Genomic DNA, 21,397 nt, shown 5'->3' with positions numbered 1-21,397 from the left:
GCCTTTGCAATTTTCAGCTGTACACCGAACACTTAATTCTTTTGTTTACTTCAAGAAAAAAATGTATTATAAAATCTTGGTGCTTGGGATGTAAATAGATTTTTGACATTCATCTAATCCAGGATTTGAACTCAACTTTTGTGAAAGTTGCAAAATAACTGATTTTCTGTTGTTTCTGTCCTCCAGCTCCAGTATTTATTCATAAATGATATGTCACAATTGTACAGGAATATTCACAAATTGGAAAAACAACTTGAGAGTTGAGTTTTAACTCAACACTATACAAATTGATCCATGAAATTTGAAGCCATGCAAAGATCTCATGAGTTCAGCAGGATAATGAAAGCAGCACATAGCTAGATAAGAGGAATATGGAGAATGTCAGAGCAGTGAATACAGGAAAACATGAACAAAAACATTTGCAAGTAAAACCTCGGGCTTTTTTCCACCTTCTCTGGAGGCACCTGGTCACGTACATTATTAGAGATGCTGAAGTAGTCGTACCACTGGTCCAACCTCCCTCACCAGCACTTTCGTGCCGTTCTTAACACTTGCTGAATTCAGTAGGTGAAAGGAAAAAGCAGCACGTGGGCCAAGAGGAGGGCAGCGCATCCTTCTGAGAGTCATTCACCCACGGTATCAAATCTCCCCAACCTGTCAGCAGATGGATCCTGAGGACCAGACCATCACTTGAAAGCATTTTATGACCATTTTCACATGCAAATACTTCCCACTGAGTCTCCACCTCGCTCAGATTTGTACCAATAATTTAGAGGTCACCAGCTATTACATCCTATTATCCAACCCTTCTAGACTCTACTTTATTTCTTTTTACTGTTACTCTTTGCTGATGTTTCCATTCACCTTTGAAGATGCCTCTTTAATTTAGCTGGATTTTTAGCCTACACTTTGTATTACATTTCCTTCAAGCCTATTCTAGCAATTTCTTGGCAATAAATGATATTTGGATACCCCACAGCAACCCCACATCAAATATTGATCAGTGTTATTTCCATTACCAGAGGCTAAACCAGTTAGGCCCTAAGAGCAAATTAAAGAGCTTGCTTCCACGTTCTGGCCCTTTAGAGGAAGGACACAACTATTCTCTGTAACAAGGAAGACTGCCACAGAACCAAATAAATTCCCTAAAAATGGTTGTTTCTTTAGCATACTTAAATAAAGAAAATATAGTAAACCACTTTGCATGCAGAGATAAAATCAACATAGTTTCTATTCAGGCAATAAAAATCATAGCATATTGCTTTACACACGGATATACTCTTAATTTAAGGTGGAGTTTCCACAGTTCCCCTCTGAATACGGAGCTTTGCAGCGTGCACCTCTCTACTGCATTCAGCAATCTCCGCTTGACATGAGCACTAAACAATATTCATTAAGACCGTTACACTAAAGTGCAACATGTAAGTAAATCAAACTCTCAATGCTCTATTTTACAAATTTCATGGGCCACTGGGGATAATTAAAAGGGTAATTATATAAAGTTGGTGCAGTTTTGAGACTCAAATGACATTTTCTGCTTTAAAGCATTTGATAATCTGGTATTTTTCTACCAAGACAGTCTTTTGTACTTTTATGGTCGAGCACCATAAACAAACAAGAACTGTTTTTTAAGGTATTTCAATTTTTCTTCTCTCTCCCCCTACACTGCTTTTCTTGATCAATACCAGTCGTTATTCCTAGAAGCCCTATAGTAAGATATCAGGGAAAATGAGATCTTAAAAAAAAAAAAAATATATATATATATATATATATATCACTGATCACCATAAAATGATCCTGAGCCTCAAGCATGGTTTAAACTGTAGCTCTGAACAAAAATGGTATTGCTTTGGGTGTTTACAGCGCCAGAGCGCTGTTTGGTTTGTCACTGTGTTTAACCACTGCTCTAAAGCTAGCAAAGTACATTACTGCTAGTAACAGCTCATGAAAAATACAGCGAAGAAACTGCTAGTGGCAGAAGCATTTAACTTTCTTGTTAGCAGCCTCCCCCATGTGGCACTTTAGCACCAGCAAGTTGTTTATTATGTTCTGTGCCAGGCAAAACTGATTAAATAGGGCTCTTAAGAATCAAAGCGTTATAAATTCATGGAAATACAGCAAGCAATAAATTCCATGGAATTAAAAGCTTACTAGTGCTATTAGCATTTCAGGGTGTTTGCATTGTTAATAGTGATGTGCAAAAATGATGTTCCTATAAGACAAGGCAAACCAACAGAACATATGCTTCAGCTGCTACATTTTTACACAATGTCATCATTACTTGTAATTTTTTTCTCCCCCAAAACTACAACGCTCATTAATGTTTTAAAGAAAAATCTGAACCAAAGGTCTATAGACCGAAGATTTACATCCCTAGTAAAAGAAAAGTATTATATAGGAAACATAATGCTGTTACAACTCTGTGAAAGAGCTGGAGATGGACACCCCAAAGCAGAGATTTGCCCTGGCTTTGGGCAGGAGGGAGCAGGGTAAGGCAAGGTGACTTTGCTGACATTACAACAACCCGCTAACAATTTAGTAAGTAAACTCAATGCATAGTAACTCTTAATACCAAAAAGAAAGGGTAATCTAGTCTGACCTGGCAGTCAGTTAATCTCTCAGCAGCTCTACAAAGAGACATCTTGACTCTGAGTCGCTCTATCGTCAGCCCATGGGAATGGCTCTGGTGGCATGTGAGGAACTTCTCCATCATTGCTGCAGAGCTCCACGGGGAACACTAACACCGAGTGGAATCAGGCCTTCCCTTACACCCCTGTGCTCACAGGTAGCTGTTAACTTTGTAAAGGAATTCCTTTTAAGCTGAAAGTTGGTAAAGTTGCTTTAGGTATATGGCTGGGCAGTAGAGGAATGGGACACGCTTTCCAAAACTGCAGAAAAATAAGGCCTTGCAGAGTTTGTTTGTTTTGTTGTTGGTTTTGTTTTGTTTTTCAGGTTGTTTTGTTTTGGTTTTCAAAAGGAACAATCTGTACCCTTCTGAGCTGCTTGAACACACAGCAGCCAGATAACCTAACCTGCGATGTCCCTCTGGGGGGCAAGGGGCAAATCTGGCTCTTGATGCAGATGGGAAAATCAAATCACAGCCTTGTTGCCACAGCATATTCTGGATGGTACATCATGCACAGCTGGCAACGTACGAAGTCAAGAAAAAACAAGAAAGCTTTGTCCAGAACAAACAGTACCCATGCCACAGAGTGAATCAGCCGCAGAGGTAGGAAACGAACCCCAAATCCTGATTTGCCCATTCAGGCTCTGCGCAAAGCACACGTTAGCAGCGAAAACCCTCTCCCAGGATTGAGGGGGTTGACATTTTGTTTGCCTTGAGCAAAACAAAACAAAGCAGTAGGTTTTAAACTGCTCAGAGGCACGTTGTCTTTTTGATGTATGCATATCCTGGCAGTCACACATCTGCATTGGGAGGGAAATAGCCCAGTTTTTTTGGCAGTTACTTAGTCCTTTTCATCTGAAAGTTGAAAATACACCACCATTGAACCTTTGCACCTCCAAGCTCTGCATATAAAAAGCAGCTGCTGAATACATGCAGGGAGCGAGGGCTTTTCTTAATGTTTCAGCAGTTCCAAGTTCAAACCCATTAAAGTCCAGGTCACACTGGGATCATGTCACTATTAACGCATCCAGTTACATGCTGAGGGAAACCCAATATAAAACTGTGATAAACTCCAGTTCTCCTGCAGACATATAGTAAGGTCTTACCCAGATGATGCCACAGATCGCTCTTCATGGGTGGTGACCAGACAGAATGTTAATGTCAGAGGACAAAACCTGGGAAAGTCTCTCTACAGTTGTTTGTAAAGGGAAGGTCTCCTCAAACATCCACAAAGCTTGTCTGGACCTTTTTCTCTCCCTCCTCTTGGGGGAAGAACTTCTTGTCCCACCAGTACTGTCTCCTGCACAGCACAGGTCCCCACACAACCTTCTCCCACATCACCATCAGCCCACCCTTCCACTGTGCTTTGTGAAAGCACTGGGTCTGAGCACGATGAAGATCCTAACTCAGTGTTCCTTCTCTGTTTGGGGGCAGCCCTACTCTTGCTAAGAGGGAAGACAGAACCACAGGAGAGGAGACACAAGTGGGGAACTGAGGGTGTGTGGCCTCATGATGATGGAGTGCACAGGGAACACTCAGGGCTTCCCCTCGCTGCTTGTGACCACCTGGAGAGGCCCCTGCTATCTGAGAGAAGACAGCAGGAACCAGAGGGAAGAGCTGGGAAAGCATGGAGTTACTTTAAGGGACAAATGACTTCTCCCGATGTTCTATAAAAAACATCTCAAAACCCACCAACTGCCAATATTCCCAACCAACATACTGACCAGAAAGTTCGCTCCCCTACAACAGTTCATCAGATGTCTGAGTTCAACAGACCTACACACATATACATCCACCCTTTTGATGTAAGGAGGGGATAAGATTAGGTGAGTTGGGACAGAGGACATCACACAAAACACCTGTGACACCAGAGACAACCCAAGTCTGCAAGGCAGCAGTGAGATGTGTGCTGAGACAGCAATGCACAAGACACCAGACAGTGTGTCTGCCCATCGCTGTGCATGACAAGCCCTGTGCAGCACAGGAACCTTTTGTTCCACACCAGCAATGCTTGAGGATGCTGAAATATCTAATTCCGATCCAACATCACCTAATGCATACTCTAGGTACAAGAATGGATGTTTCTTCTGAATGGTGGTCTCAGGCTCACTGAGGGTTCTCAGGCACCTTGTAACTAAAACCCTTCCCCTCCAGTAGGTTCTGGCAGGGCCACTTCAAAGACAGGTTCCTCAGGCGCTGGGGTGTCAGTGCCACAGGTGATGGAACACGGCACCACAACCTTCCTCGGCCTGCCCAGCTGGGAATCACTGCACAAGTTTACCCTGAATTTCAAACACAGCCAGGTCTAGTAAAACCCAACTATTTCCCCAGCTCCTCTCTGACCTTTCCATACCAGCTGTGCTGGGAATGGAGGAAAAGGACTTCACAGGACTTCTCGACCTTATCAAGTATCTAGAAAACACTTTGGTTGATCAAATCGAGTTACCCACGGCAGCTTACAGAGCGGTAATGCTCCAGCTGGCCCGCGTACCAGGAACACACAACACGCCAACTACACAAACTTTGAGAGAATTAGCGAGCACACACTATACACGTGGGACTTACACTGTGCACATGCTGGATTTCTACTATTCTTCAGGCAGTTTTCTGAAGCTTATTAAAGGGTTAATAAACTCTGAAAAAAGCGAATGTTCTCAGAGATTCAAAATGTATAATTTTTTAAATAACTTCAATATTAAATTTCAAATTATCTAAAAAGATATTGCCTCATGAACTTGTGTCTCATTGTGGAGAAATTTTTAAAAGCCAAGGTCTACATTTTTAAACTATAATCTTCCAGTTATTCAACTTTCAAAAGAAGTACAAGCCAGACTCTCCTTTTAACTACACAAATACAAATCCAGATAAATTTTTCCATATTTTTTCTAATTAATACTTTTTTTTTCTCTCCAAAACATGTATTTATCTGCTGTGAAATCAAAGGCAGAAATGAATTGTTTTAAAGATAGCAGAGAGTAAATAACAAGTTTGGAAGCTTGCAGCCTTACCCTGGCAATTTGTCTCACATAATTGACTCAGCAGACATGCTTACAATTTCTTACAACTTTTACAAGACCTCCTGTGGGCTTGTTTTAACGGTCTCCAAAACTGAGCTTAGAGCTTTGAACACTCTAAGCGAGTAGCACCAAAAGGAATCATCTCTCCCTCCTTAAACCAGAAGGAAGCAAACAATAAATGCACACATTCTTTTCTTGCTGGACATCAGATCTTAAAGAGGAGTAAAGATGCAAAAGAATTTGCACTTTTTCCAAAATATTTTTTCTGTTCTTTGCCAATAATAAGATATTTAACAGTGTTCAATTTGCATTCAGTAAAGCTTTAAAAGCAAAATTTTCCCAATAAAAATTACCTTTCCCAATTATTGGAATAAAATTTAGATGGAGAAGGATGTCAGCAATAAAGCAAACACAAAGCGTAAAAACTGCATTACATTTTTTCAATTAGAAAGGGCTTTAAAAATGCCCCTCCTCTCCAAAAAGGAAATGGTCTCATTGCCTATATTATTGATTTATGCTGTTGTTGGCTTTTAAATGTAGCACTTTCTATTTCTAAGATCCTCCCAGACAATTAGTAACATCCCAACTGCGCACGGCTGTTCCATTGGTGGAAGTGCCCCCGCAGCAGGAAATGCTGTGCCCTTCCACAGACGCTTCCTTCCACCAGTGGGATCCACTCACCCTCTACATGTCAGAGGATTAAATTAAACACTTATACTACAACTAATATGGATAAACATAGGGGCTACCAGAAATAACAAAAAGGGTATGACAAGAGGATAAAGTAGACCTGTGACTCAAAATACACCAATTTGTCTTTTTTCCCTTTTTCTAAAAAAAAAGAAAAGGGGGGGATAACAATTCTACTTAAAAATAAATAGAAAGAGATCATCATATTTCAACAAAAATCTATTTTGAAAAGCCATATTATAAACTACGGATATTAATGGTTTGCAATGGAAATGACGTCAGAGTCTTAGTTACAAATGTCCAAATGTTTGTGCTAACCTACTAAAAAAATAAACAGTGAGCTCAGAGTCAGAAATGACCCTTTTGAGCAATTAAGCTGTATTACACAAAACACACGGAAAAGTATATGGCCAGCAGAGGTGGGACAGCCCCAAATTAAAATTCACAGATTGCACTGGGAGAAACACTTTGCAATTAAACATCTCGGAGGTGGCGTTTGAAGTTCCTGCCATTAGCAGCAGTGAAAAATGCTTTCATTTGTTGCAATGAGAAATATGGGCAGGCAGTTGGGGACAAAAAACTGTCTTGGCTTTAGTACAAGGTACCAAATACAAAGGGTGGCCTCCTGTAACGCCCACTGACATCACTGGTCTTGTGACACTGCCACTGTAAAATATGGTTGGCTACCGCTGCAGGACAATAATGTAAGCACGGCAGAAGATGCACTTCTGGTGTGGTAGAAGGCAACAGGCGATGACCTAAGAGATGACCAAATAAAATATGAAATATGCAATAAGAATCTATTTCTGGTGTCATTTTGCCACATCCCTAGATTTTATAACACAGGAGTGTGCAACCATCTTTGTGACACAGGTTTTCTAAAGGCAGGATTCAAGCCTGTAAATCTACAAGTGGCTGCTGCCCTTGTGCTGTGAAGCAGGCAGGGCCGTGAGATGCTGACAGACAGCGGGGATGTGCATGGAAACCCACCGGCCTATTTGCATCAGCAAGCGGCAATGACCATTGCATCCACCGGCCCAGCAGCATAACCCGCACAAGGACATTTCAGCACAACTCTTCATTCAGAGTTATTTGCCTGCTGCAGAAAGAAACCTTGAAACAGGATCTTTCCATAACATTTGGGTTTGGGGCTGAGCTGAGTTCAGGCTGTCTGACCTGCAGCCCATGCCTGGGTTCTGGAGCGATGAACACTGATGCCGTTACCACACCTATGCCATTCCCAACTCCTTCCTCACCCAAGCTATGATAAAATTCAGCATGTCTTGACATATTATCCAGCTTGGTCTCAAAGAACCAGGCTGGAAATGGCACAGTCTGCATTGCATTGTGTATTATGAGCCCTTTCCTTGGTCCATCTGTAGTCAGACCAAGTTAAAAGAGCTGAACACAGCGATGTACCCCTTGAACACTGGCCATAGCAAAGCTACAGCCGGTATGAGAGAGGAGAAGCTGTTCATGGACCACTGAAAGCACAAGAACAGGCTCCAACTTCCTCAACACAGCTGTTACAGCACCCTTTCCCAAGCAGTTCAGGATAATGAGTCCAACCAGCTTCAACAGCACTTCCCATCACTGAAACAAACATTTAAAAGTCCCTTACAGATGCATCAGTGCCTAGCGCGGGATGTCGTGTCTTCATCTTGGGATGCACATAGCTTAAATTTACTCGTACAGAGAAGGGCAGTGGGAGGAATTCAAACACCTGCCCACAGGCAGGGAGGCTGCAGCCCTGGGCTCCATGATGGCACTTGCCAATACAGCCATTTTTGTGTGAAATGCATGAGGTGAGGACGGTTGGGCCTTCTCTGATGCCAGCTTAGTTTAATGAACCTCACAGCACTTTTCAGCAACTGGTGAACATCAGTGCAGCCTTTATGGCTGCTTAACCTTCAAATGTTGGGCCATTTTCAGTATATGCAACTGTGTTTGATCTGCGGGTACAGATTAGGCAAGTGGTTGCCAAATCTAGAGGTGTGGATGAACCGCTCAGCCTCGTGCTTCACGTTCTTCACAGATTCTAAACAGATTATGGTAGTTTGAATACATGTTAAGTAATACAAATCAGCAGTTGCATTTTATGGAAGATCATACTGAGCACCCACCTAAGCTAATGAAAGAAACACTGCAAAATTATGCAAATTACTGGCCAAAATTTGCTCACTTTAGCAGTCTTCATGAAGACCAGAAGGATTTGGTCCAAAAGCATCAGATAAGAGCATCAAAACCTGCTACTGACTATCATAAAGCTAAGAAACATTCTCCTACCAACCCACTTGAAGATTCATAATATATTAAGGAACATTAAGAAGAAGAAGAAAAAGAAGAAAAGCTAAATGGGCCAAAAGCAAACAAAAGAAACATGTTCTCTTGAGATTGCTAATGCTGCCAGACAATAGCACAAAAAGAACTCCTCTGACAGATCTTTGAAATCTTCAATACAGCTTGCTAGTGGCCCATGTTAATGAGATTTGCTCAGATACTTTTTAAAAATTTTTCCAAAATGTCTTAATCTATTTTCTACATCTTCTTGATCCAATTGCTTCAGAAAAGTCACAGATTCACCCATCTCTGGACTAAACTTTTCACTCAAATAGACAAGGTCTTCAAACAGTTTGTGTTTCCAAAGGCCCACACACAAGCTTTTCAGGGTTTACCCCAAAAGATGCAGGTAATATGGCAATTTCTGTTACCAGAAATTACAGAAACACTTTGCACTGTAACCTTTCAATTTGAGTAACTCAAAGGTCTTAACAAATAGGATATTACAACCTCTCCAGTCTTAGATGTGGCCTGATGAACACCAGTGGCTCCAGCTACACAACTGCCACCCCAGAGCCAGCGAGCAGCAGGTGTCACTGGGGATCTCCCAGGTTCCTGTTTCCTTCCAGGGTGATACAAGCACTCATGCAAAATGCTTTCAGTACAGCTCTAAGTAATTTGGGTCTGTTGCAGAGAAAACATTGGAGAACATATCCAAGAACCAGACTGTCTGCTCCATAACAACTTTTCTTATGAATGCACCCAAGTCACAAGACCCATATTCAGAAGCAGCCACATATGCGATCTCCTAGAATGATGGCTATTTCTGCTCTGTAATACACTTTAAGACCATTAGGTCAAAAGCAAGAAAAGTCAAGGTGTCCAATTCAGTAAGGAAAACATCACTCTACTAACTTCCCACTGCCTGACGTGCAAGCATCACTGTCAGGACTAAGGATGTCACCAGCACATCTTCTGGAAAGTCACTAGCAAGGAAGAGTGCTGGGGAGAAATTGCACACGCTGTTGAACCCTTCATGAACAGAAGCTTCCCCGAACAAGTTTGTTTCAGGGTTTTCTCTTTGGCCAGGAGCTCCTCCTGCTCTGCCCAGCAAAGACGTGGCATAGCGACATGCCAACCTGGTTTGAGAGCTGTGCTTCTTCCTCATGAAACAAAGTGGTGGGACTCTTCAGATTGTTTTATTTTTGTCCCAGAACTACATTGTGGTTTTGTTTTTCCACAAACTGCACAATCCGTTTCTTGTATTAAGCTTATGAAAAAAAGTCCTTCTGGCCTTTCTCCTGGCCTAAAGGGGAAAAAAAATAAAGTGTATATATATATATATGTATGTGCATATAAAAGCAAAAGCTCAAACCCACAGATTTATCTGCTGATCATCTCATTCTGTTCTGAGATACAGCAGGCAGCTTCTGTTTTATTATCAATATTTAATCACTATTTAACTCTGACAAGCATTAAGATTTGAAATTTTAAACTAAGTGCAACTTTGCTAAATCCTTTGTGTTGATTTTTTTCCCCTGTTAAAGGTTTTCTAAAGGATTCTATCTTTGCTATCTTAAAAGTCTGCATGTGTCTTTTGTTATCAATTATGTACAACTTTAGTAGCATGTTTTGTACTTTTCAATTTTTCAGCATGCAAGCTATCCCTGATTTACAATGCTCACTGAATGGTGTTTGATTATTGAAAATGCTTTTACATACATTCAAACAAATGACTGCTCCTGGAAAACTAACACTATTGTCCATAATTCTGTAAAAATACATTTCCCCTCCCTTCTCCCCAAATCAAACATTTCAATTCAAGTTCTTACTTTGAGGAAAAACTGGCATATAATTAGGCATTATGCCTAACAGCGCTAAATAAAGGAGAATGTAAACATCTTAATTCTGAAGGTTTAACCATCAAAGCCCCTTGCTGTATCTATTTGTTATTTGCGCCTCTGTTCGGAGCTCTTTGGAGCTCAGAGAAAAAATAAAGCAAGCAAGCAAACAAAACTGGCGGTACACAAATCTATTTTCGCAGCGTGCGCGGTGTCCCCCGCGGCGTGCCCAGGCCAGGCTCGCTCGCCATGCTGGGACACCCGGGGCCCCGCGGCCGCTCCGCGAGGAGCACGGAGTCCTGCTCTGTAACCGCACCGAGCGGCTTAACCACTAACTCGGAAGATGGGATTTCACCTGAAATTAAGCTATCAAGCAATTGAGCTCAAACTCAATCAACCAAACCCTTAACCTTCCCTGTTTCAGTGGCACTACTCTAATTAGGACTCTATCACTATTTCCATTACTATCTCCTGTTCTCATGGTTTATTATCTCGGCAGTTTCAATTCTCACCCAGTTGAAATTTGACATCCAGCTTCTTGGACCACATATCATTCATTATGGCTTTATTTTATGGAATATGTTGCAAGATTATGGACCAACCCACAGCAAAATAGGTTTTTGTTGAAGATGGCAGTGGCAGCAGGACAGAGCCGAACATTTTCAGAGAAACAAGTCCTAACGCTAGAGGACAACACATAGAACAACTTATTTTTCATCATATCACACATTTTGTTGTGCAGTTTGAAAACACGTGCTTGAACATGCATCCCACATGTACACACCGTAGCTGATCCATGGTGTTTTCTCCAGTCCTCAGCGTCTTCCCGCTGAGCCTGGATCATCTTCTGGGAGACAGAGTTTGACTGAACCCTACTTACCAGCTCTGCCCAGGGGTATGGCGTGACACTCAATAAGCTGCAATACTCAGGAGGTCAGACTGAAAGATCTAACGGTCTTCTCCAGTGATATATTCTACAAATCACCCAAACTGCGTACTGCCAAAGGATGCACACCACAGGGCATATGTCTGGCAAGTGTGGTATCATGATTGTAGCAACACAAAATATGTCTGCTTTTAGAGACATGGCCTACAAACTTCAGGCTAGCCTGAAGATAGTGTTTTGCATTTATTACAACTAAAATTTTTATTTTCCTGAGTTGCATAGCGTCATGGCAACACGTGACCCATAGCTCCACCAGAATGCCATAAATTTTGAGCCCCTCTGATGTACCTGGGTCTTCAAATTTTTCCCTTCTTCACAAAAAAGCAAAGTGGGAACACCACTGCAGGGCAAGGAACAACCATCATCTTAAACTGCAGGAGCTGCTGCTCCTTCAATAGCTGAAATGCATCTAATACCTCATGGGCTCCACCATAAAAAAGGGAGTAATATTCAAATCTTGAAGAGAGGCATATATCATACAGCTGACACACACCATTGGCATGGCCAAGGATTGCGATACTCACATCAACTTCATGAATTTCATCCTCACTAAACAGATATTTTTGGCAACAAAGAACTGAAAAAAAACCCCACATCGTCCTCAGATCTATTTTAATTTAAAACAGAAGAGAACAGGGACATTTTTTCCCCTTGAAGTACATTTTAATAAAATTAAAAATAAAAATAGCTCTAATTCACTTTGATGCTTTTAGTCATTCTGTAAAATTCTAAGTTTAAAATGAAATCACCATTTTATATTCAAACAAGGTCAAGAGAACAGCACTAACGAGCACTGACATCACAGCGAACAGCAGCCACTGCTCAACGCTTACATCAGTGTTGCTTGTTGCTATGGTGCTTAACCGACTATTAATTTCTGAAAGAAGGTGATTATAAAGCAGCCATATGAACCTCAGTCAGATGACACCCTTCAGCACCAAACACTGATCTGCGTTACTCTCCTCTTCTGCAAGTTAATTTTGTGAATCACCACTTTTGTGATGTTAATATTCCTTTCTAACTTGAAACTTTGGACCAGAAGAGAGGCAAGGAGTTAATTTAAAAGCAAGGGACTTTCACTTTGCTTTAAATAAAAATCGTTTTGCAAGGAGTGACATTTCTTTCCTTTTCACTACGCTCCTAAAGCCTAGAAAGCATGTGTTTTAATTTTTGCAGTGATAATAAGCAATCAAATTAACAGCTAAATTCTGCATTCCTGCTCTGCTCAACGTGCTGCTGTAAATCCAGGAGTGTCTTGGCCTGGGAAGAAGCAGAGCTGAAGGTGACTTGACCATTCCCCATTAAGGGGGCATTGCTGGTCCCAGCCCAGCACCCACGGATGCTGGGCCATGGACTCAGCCATATGGCCACCAAGACCAGCCAGAGCAGCGTCTGCCCATCCGCACACATGCTCTGTCTGGTTACCAAACAGCCTTCTTAGAACATGGCTGAAAGCCACAAAGTGCATCTTTGTGGCCTGGCTCCCAAACGCAACTGGGCACCTAAATCATTGGCTTCCCAGGCAAAACAGGGGTTTAAGGAACAGCAATGGCTCCAAAAGCTTAGCCCAGCACTGCAATCTTTACCCATCTTGCCAGAAGAGCCTTTACTTGTGCAACTAAGGAACGTTCCAGGGGTTTGCAGGATCAGATCCTTCCTTCAGACATGCTTCAGAAACTGTGTGCAAAGTATTATTTGTGTTTACCTTCCTCAGTTGCTCCTGTAAAGCAATCTTCAGTCACAGCCACCCAAAAAGGTCACTCTTCTTACCCTGCGGAGAAAGAAGGTAACACACGTGACTGCTGGGTCAGCGTCAGCAACAACACCCAAAGCATTTTCATTGGCACCACATTTGCAAGTACAAACATAAATAAAGCAACAAATGAATCTAATCGTGTTTAATGGTAAATGACTTTCAGAGAGAGTTAATAAAAACAATCAAGTCACAGGACTGCTGCTTATCAGTACCAGCCAGTGAGAGGCTCTTCAGTTCAGCACGAACAACTTGGTCTTTGGGAGAAAAAAAAAACAAAAAAGAAAAAGAAAAAACCCCATGGAGATGAGACATCTTTGTTCTCTAGCATAAACTTTCTTAATCTTGATGCCTATCAATCTATTTTCAGTTTGAATAACAGATGAGTTCAGTCCTTTGTTTCAGAAATCTGACTATTGTCTGAATGGGTTCTCCTTACTTAAGGCATTTTAAGACCATTTGTAACCACTGCTATTTTAGCTTCTGGATCCTTTCTTTTTTTCATCCTTTTCCATAGAGACACAGTCCTAGACGAGATTTTAAAACTAGCAGCATCTTCCATGCTTAATTCAAAAAGTTGTTTACTGTCTTGGGATATCATGTCGTTAAGCATTACCAAGAGCACACCAAGTATGTTGAGGTGGTAAGAGAAGTGAGTATTAAAAAGAGAAATAATTAAAGTGTATCTTTATAAAAAGTAGGAGGGAGAAAACAGCACGTGTAGGGTTTTTTTTTACCCTGTATATTACTGCATCTTGTGTACTCTCTCTTATGCAAAAGAGTATGTAATCTTTTAAGAAACATGACAATCTGCCACTTTCTGTTCATGTAATTGGGATCAACATATGGTACAAGAGAAAAGAAAAACATTTGTTTATTAATTTAGATCAAGTTACTAACTCAAACCACTAACAGCACTCAGAATTAATTCCACATCAATTGACCAAATACCTTAATAGAGTAAAATTATAACGCATTTTCACTGAAATGTTGATCTGCTGCAGGGGTGCAGAATAATATGTAATAAAGACAGAAAGAAATATGCAATAATTTGGTGACACAGATGACATCATATGAAACGGAAAGTCAGTGATATGTGGATGTGTAAGACAGAGCTCCGTGAAACTCCGTTTCGTAAAATTCACACAGAGATGAGGAGTTTTGGGGGTGTTTGTGAAACTCATCAAATGGTGAGTTACGCTATTTACATCAGTAGGTGAAGCTTCTTACTGAAGTACTAAAATATCAACCTCTGGGAAAAATCAGAATCTTCATTAAGTTCTTTCAAAAGAAAATGTACTCATTTGCCATTTATTTTGGAAGGAGAAACGTTTTCACAATGAGAATGAGGCATTAATTCTTTACCACTGAAACCCAATTATTTTCAGTCAGGAAAAAAAAAAAAGGTTACCTTGAGATGAAATGAATATTGGTTTTATCTGTTGCTCACTGGCATTTTACTTTATTTCACTGGGTTTTTAGTGAGAAGCTTTTCACAGATCTTGCAATGAGGTAGCAGAAGATCAGGGGCCAAATTTTGTACGCATTTGCTGTATAGGAACCCCGATGTGCTTTGCTGGGGTACATGTATAAGACATTGCTGACTCTGCACTGTAAAGGACATAACACCACTCCATCATAGTAGGTCAGGTCTCACCTTCCTGAGAGTACATAAAACAATACATCTTCTATGTAAAATACATGACCTTTGACATACGATGTGCTCTTAGATTAGCGACAATAGAGGCTTTTATCCTGCTTTGCTGCATGGGTTATCTTGGATTTGACACTTTAAACCTCTTTTCATATTTATCTGTTTTATAAATTTTCTGGGTATTTGGCAGTCAGATCCTTATTTTGGCAGTATTTTGCAAGCAGACTTCATCTCTACCCTGAGTCTTCACGATAGCAAATGAGCCATCTTAAAATGTACTTTTTAAGGAAACTGCTGAAAATTACGTGTTTGCATAAAATGTGCATGCAGCAACTCTTTCAGCAGTGCTGTAAAAGGCAGGTAATGCGTTCTAAACACATTTTTCATATATGAACTGAACACACTCCAAGGAAACCCAGCACACTGGCCCACCCGTAGCTGGTGGGATTCCAGTGTGTTCTACTGAGGGCAAGACACACGAAGGGGTGAGGAGAGTTCAGCTCTTCTCACATATTACTCCCTGATTTAAATCTGGACTGTTTTTTCATTTTCAGTTATCCAAGTCTTGCTACACGCTACCTGGCTTTCAAAAATTTGGATAATGTACCACTGAAGTTAAAATGAGCAGCAGAGACAGCTGTTCCCACCTGTGAAAATGTCTCATTAATAGTCGAAAAGTTTAGTATCTCAAAACGTAGAAACACAAATACTGACTCTCCTCCTGAAAATGTTTATATGGGTGAGAGAATTGATGTAGGCAACACACATTCCTTCCATCATGCTGTCTTTAAGATAAACACAAAGTACCATCAACACTCTAAGTGTGCGTGTGGAGCAAACAAAGAAAAAAAAATCTCATCCTACCAAAGCAAGACACTTCACTACACTCATATTTTCCCCCAAGGAGATGATTAAAATAGAAAACCAAACCACAAACAACACTCCATTTTGCGAGCAGCATTGGTCCTGCCGTCTCAAGGGTGGAGGGAAGGTCTCCACGCACCCGCGACACCGTCCCCTCGGCTCAACAGGTATCCAGGTGGGGAACAGTCTGTGCAAAACTACATGCCCTGTTCAGATTTAACCAGATATCCCTGAACACATCGTGTTTGCTCACCAAGTGCCTCAGTTTACCTATCAGCAAGATGAGTAAACACTTTTCTAACACATTTTGAAATCCCTGAATATGAAGATGCTTGTCGAAATAGCTCTTTTCAGCAGGGTTTTGGAGAGCCAACTAGCAATAAGCCTAAAAAAGATCATGACCTGAGCCAGTGCCATAATGTTTTCAGTTGACTTTAACAGAAAGCTCCCCTGTTGCTCTGCATCAGGTTCTGCCTATTTACCTGATACCAAGGGACCGGGCAAAAAGATCAGAAACTTTGCCCCGATACCTGCTGTTGGGTTGGACCTTGTAACCCCTTTGATCCCACAGCGCCTGTTCAATTTAGTGGTCTCGTCCTTCAGGGCAGGGAGGTCATTCAGGGAGGCTGCGGGATGGAGCCCTAACTCTAAGTAATGACTGCAAAGCCAAATTTAACCAATAATATAAAGAATATGCAGAAATAGATGAATGATGCAGAATAGAGAGAATGGAAGTCTACTTAAAACAGTAACATTTTTACTAATATCTAAATGAGAAGTGCCTTGGTATAGCCAAAAATAGATTAAGACCTTGATCCCACACAAACTGGCTGTGAGTAATTTTACACAGGAAAGTAGAACACCAGTTGAGCTGTTCCCCTGCTTAGAATTATGCAGGTACATTTCTTTAGCAGTGTCCCAGCCTAGATAAGCCTACAATTCATTATTGGAAACCTAAAGTAGCAAGGGAATCTCCCCTTCACTACCTAGAAAGCACGTTTATTATTAAAGAAAAAAATAGAGAAAGCACACAATCCCGATAAAACAACAAGAAATTGTTTCTGAAATTTTATTTCAATTCATTTTTCCTATGTAAGGCCAACTGAAATATATTTAATGTGTCTGATTAAAATATTTACAAGGCTTCCTGAGAGCTTTAAAATATCAAAACTTGATCATCAAAATAAGCACCTCTGTGCAGTAATTTATTCTCAATAAAGTGAACCATAGCTATCTAATACAGCTGTTTCTTTCCCTTCAAAACTCCTTGAGTCATATTAAAGTGTGTATAGGCTGAGATATGAAATATGCCCTACTATTCTCATAATTACTATTTTCGTGTCCTGTGCAGGAATAGACGCAGTCAACAATTTTGCCAACTGTACATTTGTAAGAGGGGGAAAAAAAAAAGTTTTTAATGTGGTATTTTGCTAATCCTGAAAATACAGGATGTACAGTGATTGTGAAGAGCAACATCTGGTACCAGACATGCTTGTGGGCCCAATCCTGCACACAGGGTGCTTTTCTCGCCCAGCGCGCTCAGTTGCGTTACCTGCACTGACACACACAAATCAGGTGTAGAATTGCTTACAGGATGGTCAGCTGTCATCTCTTCAGTTTTGTTGTAACTACATATATATATTTTTTAAAAAAAGGTATCCAGCAACCTGAAAAAATATATTACTAAATAGTTTAAATAATCTGAGGGAGTAATAGTTTTTTTCCTGGCCATTGTCAAGGTGGCTACTTTTTATTGTGCAGCATATATTAAATCCCAGGAGGCTGGGTACAGGAGATTTTCTATACCAGGAGTCATTATCACCTCCTCAGAAAGTGCAATGCAGGTGAACAGTAAAACTGCGAGGGACTAAATGCACGTCTTCCCCCTCGCTTTGAAGAGGGGGAAATGGATTTGGTACAGGCCCAAACACAGGGATATCCATGCTCACTACCTTGCTGCTTCTCGGTGGAAGGAGAGAGCAAATCATACCGTATTTTTACTTTCAGTCATTAGCAGGCTGTTCAGAATCTCTGGCTGGTGATTATTATTTATTCTAAACAGAAATAAAATAAAAATAAATAACAGCACGAGGACAGAGCTAAGCACAGCACATTTTCCCTTTCAAAATAATATTACCTTTCAAGTCCACTGTAACCTTGGAAAAGAATCACTTGATGTAAGCCAATGCTACGAAACTAATGACAACCCATTCCTCCCCCTCTTTTCAATAGCTCTTATAGGAAATATGGGTACAGCTAATAGACAAGTTCAGAACAGCTCGCTCCCAATACTGAATTTGAACTGCAATTCTAAGTCTCACATCTTTTAATGATGGATTGGTTATTTGCCTCACACGAATTACTTTGCATAACAGAGCTGGCCGTTGTTGAATTCATCAGACGTAAAGACCATAACACGTTCCCAGAAAGTCTCAAACCTGTCAAACGCCCCATCACACGAGGAGAGGCCATCGCTGGCGCTGGGAGCCAAAGATCAAACGCTGCCGCCTGGGTTATACTCGCCAGATCTTCCCTGTTTCTTAAAATAACTCCCTGTGCCTCAATGCCAGCCTTAACCATTTTATGTCTGCATTATAACTCCCCTCTCACAACCTGACCTCACCTAATTAAAGCAACGAGAGGAACATCCCCTCCCCGAGCGCCCAAAGTCGGTGCGGGGCTGACGGCGCCGCTCGCTGCCACAATCTCCAGACCCGTTACTTTCTCAGGACAACTACAACACTCGTGCAGGTCCGCCTGGCAAAGCAAGGTCCTTGGGAAGGGCTGTCAGCTCCCCCCAAACGGGAATTTCCACCCTTTCCCCCGCCGTGGCCCCTGCGGTGGGTGCCGGGCCCTCCCGCCGCCCCCCGCGGCCTCCCCGCTCCTACCTGACAAACAAGTGACACTCTTGGTCATGGTCATGTGAAAATATTTTCGAGGTATCCTTTAACAGCCTTTAAATATTGAAGCCTAAAAACAATATTTGCTGTTTTACCTTTGAAGCTTTAACAAAAGCTTTGTTTTAGCATTTACCTCGGTGTGCAATAAGAGTTAATAATCAAATCCGTCCCAACCCCCACAAATGTTAAACAAAAAGATAAAAGAAATGCAAATAGCTATTGTCATGGAAAGTTAAAGTACCTGTCTGTATTTTTAAGTGAAAACTATTATCTCTATCAATCAAAATTTAAGAATACAATAGCACTAATCACACAAGGTGCTTTGACTGAGGTACTTTTCCTCATAAAAAGTTGGTTTTTTTTTTAACTGGTGCATAAAAGTAATACACTTACAATTAGGTATGGTATTTGTAATTTTGTTATTAAAAACCCTCAGCAGTCTTATTGTTAATAAATGCCTCCGAGTCTGTAGGCTGATTTGTACCCAAGAAGACCAAAGTCCCTACATATTTTAATAAGGTTGATGAAATTTTATTCAGATTCTCACACTTTCCAACATGTGGTGGAACAGCACACTCTTCTGTTTGAGAGGAGTTACTCAAACGAAGGAAATAGTTAATTGGTAACCAAAACTACTACTTCTGGCCTCGCTGCACATTTTCCACATTTCTCCAAACGCTGTCTGTACTGCAACCGTCTGCTTTGAAGATATGCCCTTTGTCATCTTTTCTTTAATTTTTGATACCAATTCCCTCTTCATTGAACTCCAGTGTTCTCCCAATACAGCATACATTACATATACAGTATATACGTTGTGCAGGCACACCGCACGGATTTTCTCAAAAGTCATTTTTAAAACTAATTTGTCCAGACTGAATCAGACACCGAGCTGCGCAGTTAATAAGTGCAAGAGCGAGCAACAGTAATTACACCTATACTAAAAGAAAGAGCCCGAGATTAAAATACCTTTAAGTAAATAGTTAAGCCAGGATGCCATTATGCAAACTCTGCTCTCAGGGAGGGATGTCTCCCACACTGAGGAGCAGTAGGACTGTCATTTTTTTCCCCTGCAATATCAGGTTTCCTGCTCCACAGTTCTGGTACTCTGCATCATGGCTAACATCTCTAGTGTGCTATTAATATCAATGAAGAGACGATTCAATTTCCACATAAGAAAAACCTCCCTATTACAGCGCAGACATTCTAGTGAGGACCCTTGCGAAGGAAACAATAAAGACCAGAGGGTTGGTTCCCCCCCTTCTCTTTTTTTTTTTACTGCTTTTGCAGTTCTGCCTTGCACACTGTTTGAAAGCTTTTAGCTAACAATGGAAGCATTATCTTCAGGATAGTTACAAAACAGGATTTGTTAGTACAAAGAATAATAACACCGAACTCATTCCCGCCCCCCCCCCCCCCGCCGCCCGCAAATACCTGCCTATTGCAATACGGCATTTAGTACTTTATTCAGAAGTATATTCCAGAAACACCTGTATTCTTGATCTAATTCCCCGCAACAAGCTCCCCGAGCGGACCAGCTGTGCTTACGGAGCTTTGGACAATTCAAAAACAAACAAACAAACATTTTTTGCATTTATAAAATGGAACAGAAACAAAAGTATCTTATTCTACCGGAGTGCAAACTTACCCATTAATGAGGAAGAAAAAGGCTTAGAGCTGTACAGTAATTCCCAACCAACTGCAGAAAGTTGAGAGTTTGAAAACACTAAAGCACTTTTGCCTATCCAGCCCTTCTGTGCTTCAACACTGGCTGCAGTGTAAGGAAGGACTGAAGGTATGTGGTCTAAACACAACAAAAGCCACTGCCTTACTCTAGATTAAATATGCAGGAAGAGGCCCCTTTGCATAAACACAAACACTCAGCAAATGAGTAACTGGCTCAAATCAGACGCCTGCTGTGCATTCTACCTGTCCTGATCTCTGACAAGCTACACAGCTTGTTTAAGGGGATAGGAGCTACAAAATCAAATCAAATCATAGCACTAAACGCTTTGCTCCTGTAACAGTAAATAACAACAGCACCAACAACTCAACGCCAAACGTTAATTTCTAAGCTAAGCATTGCTCTGGCAAAGAGCTGAATCGTGTGCTGTGCCCGCTTTGGCTCAGCCACACATCTCGCCAGAGCAGAAGAAACACAACCAAACACCACCTGTAAAATTCATTTTCATTAACTGCACTTGAATCCAATAAATTCCAGGCCTGGTCTTTTCTTAACAAGGATTTAAAATTAACACACAGACTTTTGGTTGTGTTAACAGATTAAATCTGAATTTGCTCATACTGTCCCTGTCTTGTTTACTGTAAAAAAGACATTACACACACAGACCTGTTTTAGCTGTTATGAATCACTGCATAATGCACACCTATTTACTAGTTAATCTGGGAAAAAGGAAGAAATTTCTGAAGTTTTCCTTAAAAACATTATTTTCAAAATATTACCCTCATAAAACAACCCGTCCAAACTATATTTACTTCAAAAAACAACTAAATTAGAGACTGTGATAACCACCAAGCACCTCTAAGCATTTATTATTATAATCGAATATACATAATTATATACTGTGATTTACTCTTGCTTCTAGAGAAATAAATTATTTTTCAGTCTCATTTATCCTTCCATACCAGAAATAGAATGAAACAGCACAATTTTAAAGCAATTGGAATTCACCAGTGTCCCTTCCTAACTTAAGGAGTCAAATCACATTGACCTCTTATTGTGAGTCCAAGCTACATGTTGATTTTGGTAATTTAATTATTTTTTAATAACTTGCAGTATTAAATGATTGCTATTGAAACACAAATAAG

At 40.8% G+C, this 21,397-nt stretch overlaps 1 protein-coding gene across 9 annotated transcripts in view; it reads right to left on the bottom strand.

Moving 5' to 3' along the window:
- The window catches only part of FOXP1 (forkhead box P1), a 383,067-nt gene that overhangs the window by 209,029 nt on the left and 152,641 nt on the right, over window positions 1-21,397 (bottom strand). For 8 of the 9 annotated variants that reach the window (XM_082060432.1, XM_082060427.1, XM_082060438.1 and 5 more), the window contains one exon: window positions 13,106-13,171. The gene's annotated coding sequence lies outside the window, so the exon portion shown is untranslated. Of the gene's footprint in view, window positions 1-13,105; window positions 13,172-20,216; window positions 20,333-21,397 lie in introns of those variants that run through there. The other variant, XM_082060435.1, reaches the window with a different exon arrangement.

Source organism: Streptopelia decaocto (assembly GCF_964273445.1).
Source record: "Streptopelia decaocto genome assembly, chromosome: 8".
In the NCBI taxonomy this organism is placed as follows: Eukaryota; Metazoa; Chordata; class Aves; order Columbiformes; family Columbidae; genus Streptopelia; species Streptopelia decaocto.
This window is presented reverse-complemented; position numbering and strand designations above follow the sequence as displayed.